The sequence below is a fragment of the Ornithodoros turicata genome, unplaced genomic scaffold, assembly GCF_037126465.1.
Source record: "Ornithodoros turicata isolate Travis unplaced genomic scaffold, ASM3712646v1 ctg00000947.1, whole genome shotgun sequence".
Lineage (NCBI taxonomy): Eukaryota > Metazoa > Arthropoda > Arachnida > Ixodida > Argasidae > Ornithodoros > Ornithodoros turicata.
Window position 1 is genome coordinate 442,186 of NW_026999423.1, and position 5,282 is coordinate 447,467.

The following is a 5,282-nucleotide window of genomic DNA, read 5'->3' on the forward strand; positions in this document are numbered from 1 at the left end:
TGTTTTAGTTTTTATATCCCACGTGCACATGTGGCTGTGAACGCGTGCTTGCAAAGGAAATGCCATGTAGAAGGAACTTACTGGAAAGTCAATTCTCGTCCAGGACTTTTCAGAAATCTCATTAAAAACTGACTGGAACGGTTCACGTACAGAGATTTATGAAGGACAATGGAACCACGTACGCCTGTATGGAGTGTCCTATAAAAGCCAGGCAGTTTCTGTAGTCTACACAATCTGAAATATCCTCTCGATACAGGTAAGCACTTTGAGAGATAACCACTCTTTATTACTTCCTGTACTGGACTAGCATGGTTCTCTGTTTGCAGTGCTTTGCGTTGATTATTATGTGGTGTAATGCAATTGAGTACATCTAATCGCTTCATAACCACGGCTCCTTTGGCAGTTCTAACCATACCACGTTTGTGATATGATAAGACGTCGGTCTGCTCCTCCCTCAAAATATCTCGACTCAATGGTGACTCTGAAAAACGAGGGCGTTGGAAAAAAAGGCTCCTGTAATAGTATCCATTTATCGTCAGACAAGCGTATTTTCAGCGTCAACGTCAAAGTTTTAGAAGCCCTAACCTTAAATGCTAAACTCGCAACTCATTTTTCACACGAGACAGTTCATGTTCTGAGGCTGGAACACATGTCTAGAAGGACAAACACATACGAGTTCATCATTTCTTTCATAATTTTTCACTTTCGTTCAAACTACACACGGCTGTATCGGAGGAAGTGAGGTTTTTACCAAAACTGTTTCTGAGGACTTCAAACAAACAAGCCTGTCTTTTATTCTCTTTCTCCAGGAAAGTTTCAACGATCTCTTCGTGGACACAATGACGCCTCTACGTTTCGCTGTTGTCTTCGTCCTCCTCTTTGGTAATACTAATATGGGATCTAATATAGGATATTGTGAAAGTTTGATGAAACCAAAAGCTCCATTTTGAGAGCTGCGGTTGTTTTCAACTGACAAGTATTCTACTATAGCCGGAGGAGATGTCCTAGGATAGCACAAGAACCAGTAATTTATCCAGACTCCCTACACCCCCCTAACACCTCCCCCGCAAATGTTCAGTGACACCCCCTAACATATTGACCTGTGTACCCCTACAGGAGGTGCCCTTACGATTTCTGGTATAGATACATGTCAGTGATGATATGTTATGATAACGTAACTATAATAATGACGCACACCCCATTTTTCCAACACCCCTCTACGCTTGGAATTCTGGGTAAACCACTGAAAAGAACACAAGGAATGGAAACATTGGCGGGTTCCGAACTACGGTTTTTGTCCCAGTCTTTTACACCTAGAGGATCACTCCAGGATAATTGAGCTTTAGTTACATTGGAGCTTATGGCGAACAGACTGAAAAAACGGCGATATACACACCCCCTATCCTTTCCTTTTTCCTTGAACATGTCCTTCGCCCAAAGACAGCAGAAAGTTTTCTACACGGAGGCTTTCTTCGTTATTCGGTGACACGTTTAGAGAGATGAGGTAGTCACGTGAACAGGTGCTCAGGACGCATAACAAGCTGTCGAAAGCGCGTGACGCAACAGCTCACCTGGTGGGATCCAAGTTTGGGGGGAACTTGAGAGTGCGAGAAACTCAAAATTTCCCTTTCTTTTTAAGGTGTATCTGTCGCCAGTGAAGCTGCACCTGAAGGACACGAGCTTGAACGTAAGGACCTTTGGAATTATTAACGACGTTACCGTATAGCCATCATTGTGAGGACATTTCCCTTTGCAGGTCGTCAAATTGACATCGAGCTCTGCGTTTGTGTTCCGATTGTTACCAATTGCAATGGCAAATGTACAAGGAAAAGCGACTGCTTGGACTGCTACCTTGGATGAACAACATGGCTGACCGGCAACCTTTAACTACGAAATGATCATTCGCACGTATACGAAATAAGAGACCCTGGTATTCTCTTTTACCAACATGATCTTGGGTGGCGGGAACTTTTGGGGGAAATAAATTGTACTAAGCAGCAGACATTTTCGTCGTTCGTTTATTTCTCTTTCGATTTTCTGTACGACTGCATTTACATCGTATCCCGTGCGCCTGCACAAATGCACGCCGTGCAGCGATAACAACACATGGGGTCTGAAAACCCAACCTTACTGCGTAACACAGGGGTGACACAAACCCGCCATTGTTGTAACTACCCTCAAGCGGGTGCTTTTGGCAAAACTGCCATCTTGTCCTGGTCGCACGTCATAGAAAACGTCATTTTCAGGTCACGTGACTTTGTTTATACGTCGTTTTGCCGCTTACCGACATATTTTCGCCGTCATAACACCAAGAGATTATCGCATTTTGCTAGCGTAGACTATGCGGTGCTTCTTCCGCAACATGGTAGCCCATTTCTCCTTAGTTTAAGTACATGGCAACGACTCGGTAAATCTTAACGCGCAGTCGTCATCACATCTTTGGAAGTCAACAATACGAGGCTTTGTGTGCAAAACTGCGCGTTTTACTGCGAGATTATCGGATAAAAATAATTACCGTGATCGAAAAACATCCAAAACGTCGTCCAGAAACAACAACCGCACTGTTTACAAACGGTTTGGCCGCCGATCACGGGCACCGCCATCTTTAAGGTCACGTGCGCCTTGACGTTTGCTGTGACGTGCGACCAGGGCCTGTCCAGGGTGCATTGCGTTCGCCCAGCACGCTTTCGTCTACGGAGGAATACATTGGATGCCACCCCTGTGCTGCGTAACACTCTCGCCATCAACCATTCAGCCGAACGATGCATTTATCGATTCACAGAAGAGTGGAGCCTTTTTCTAGGAGTTATCGTATACATCCAGATTGTCGCGGAAAGGCGCGTGCAAATCTCGAGAAAGAATAAATCTACTGCAAAGAGGACAATATCATATTCTGAACAACGATGATCTTGAGCGTACTAAGGGCCAGTTTTCTTTCACTTGGCGACACGCCGCATCCGTCGAGACTGACAATGTTATGTAAGGAGTGCCTGTTTCACAAGTTGGGGTGTGGGCCGCTTCATGTAGAATATGCAACCGTGAAGGCTGACAAAGGTTAGGTCAGGAGAACCTTCACCTGACCTAGCCTTGGTCAGTCTCGACGGGTGCATATTCTGCATGAACTCACCCAATTCCCAACGTGCGAAATGCATAAAAGCCCCCCCCCCTGACCTAACCTTGGTCAGTCTCTATGTGTTCATATCCGTACATAAACTGACCCACTCTCGAAAGTGTAAAAAATTCATAAAAGGCAGTCCTTACCTGACCTTGGCCAATCTCGACGGGTGCATATGTTCTACATGAACCGACCCACCCCGAGAGTGCGAAATACGTAATAGGGTGTACAGGCATAAACTCTGTTCACTCTCAACGAGTGCATATCCCACGTGAAGTGACCCACTCTACAACGCATGAAAAATATAGAAGGCTCTCCTAACCTACCCTTGGTCAGTCTAGACGGGTGCATAGTCTACGTGGACTGACCACCTCCACGACGTCTGAAATACACAAAAGGCTCCGAAAGGCTCTACACGAACTGACCCACTACCACACGTGTAACTAACGACCCAGCACACCATTAATCAGATTCCTACAGCTTGGGACAAAAGTTTACGCAACACCTGTGTGCAGAATTTCTCCAATGGAGCGACAACCTAGCAGCAAGCAGGAGTAGGCACACATACTGAGAGATGGATGTAATAGCCGGCCACCCGTTTCTTATTCGACCTCTTCGTGATTGCTCACTTGGGGACGCTCCTATGAAGAAATGGGTAGGCGCCGTGTTCCGTAAACTTTTGCCACAAAGCTGTGCAACAACAGAGGATATGAAATGAATCTGCGGCACAGTGCCAGGTCCCGATTCGACATGAGTCGATCACACACAGGCAGAGTTGTACATGTTACTCGAAAAAAGTAATTGATTTCAATTACTGTTACTACTGCGCGAAAAGTACCGTAATTCTTTACCGTTAATTACCGGTAATTCTTTACCGTTACAAATTATTTCATCAAAAATGTAACCGTTACCGATTAGAAATGTAACGCGTTACTTTTCCCGTTACTTTTAAATTGTCTCGCCTCCTGTCCCAGATGAGAACGACCGTATAGGCGTTGAAACATCCGCTTCGTTTTGTTACTATTGTTACTGTTGCTCCAGTAGGTCGCGGTTGTAAGGAATTATCGTATTACTGTGGTCCGCATGGGACATGTGAGGACTAGAGATGGCCGTCACAGTGACCTCTGCGTCATTGCTTCAGTCGAAGATCGGGCTTGCTGAAAAGAGTTGCCATTGTTGACAGAAGGTTAAAAAAGTAATCGATTACTCAGTAATTGATTACCGAAAATTGTAATCAGATTACTTGGAAAATTACTTGCTCACAAAATTAATTGATTACGTTAAAATTTACTGAAGTAATTGATTACTAGTAACGCAATTACTAGTAACGCGCTACGTACAACTCTGCACACAGGAGACTAAAATAACTGATCGTGTACCTACGAATAAAACGTGTTCCCGTGACAAGGCTGCTTTCTGTTCGGCGAGAGCCGCAGCAGGAACAGAAACACGTTACCCTATACGTGGTTTCTACGATGGTGCTCACATTTTCACAATAAATGCCTTTCGAAAAGCGAAATCACACGAAGAGCAGCGCGAGAAACACTCTCGCAAAACCAAAACTTTAGAGAGGATCACGTGATGGACAGGACGTAATGGCGATTTTGACCCTTTTTGTCCCCAGGTTGCTGGTCCCCAAACCTGCTGTTGACGCATTTTGTAACAAGCATCACAACCGCATTTAATCTCTCATACAACACACAACTGCCTCACAGTGATCGCTCCATAGATGTCATTTCACAGGCACTGGGTTTCCTTCGGGTTGGTCTTTGACGTGCATCATCATCCAAGCCAGCTTCAATGCAACTTTTTTTTAAACTGACTCAGTCTGTTCATGTGTGGGAGTTTCAAAATATCAAAAATAAAATGTGGTGTCATACAGCATTGCCTCTCTGTGCACTAGGATGTACTTGTTCAGGTGTCCGGGTAGAGGACAACGGAATTGACACTGGGACGGATGCTTTCTTGCACAAATGCATGGTTTCTATCTCAGGTGCCTCATGGCTACTTGTCAAGCTTGAGATTCATGCTCTCGCTGAACAAGCTGACAAGCGGGACAAAGGTCCCACTTTTATGGCTGCTCCCCCATGTATGTCCGCATGTGATGCTGTAGGTACTTGCTCTGGCTGAACTGCGCTAGGTAGACATGGCACTTGTATGGTTTCTC

The 5,282-nt window shown here is 45.0% G+C and overlaps 1 long non-coding RNA gene across 1 annotated transcript; it reads left to right on the forward strand.

Annotated features, from left to right (window-relative positions):
• The first annotated feature begins 236 nt into the window (after positions 1-236).
• LOC135375825 (uncharacterized) lies at positions 237-2,002 on the forward strand. Its single transcript, XR_010417404.1, has 4 exons — positions 237-256; positions 810-882; positions 1,640-1,687; positions 1,757-2,002. It is a non-coding gene; the product is annotated as an uncharacterized LOC135375825 (long non-coding RNA).
• The last annotated feature ends 3,280 nt before the right edge of the window (positions 2,003-5,282 follow it).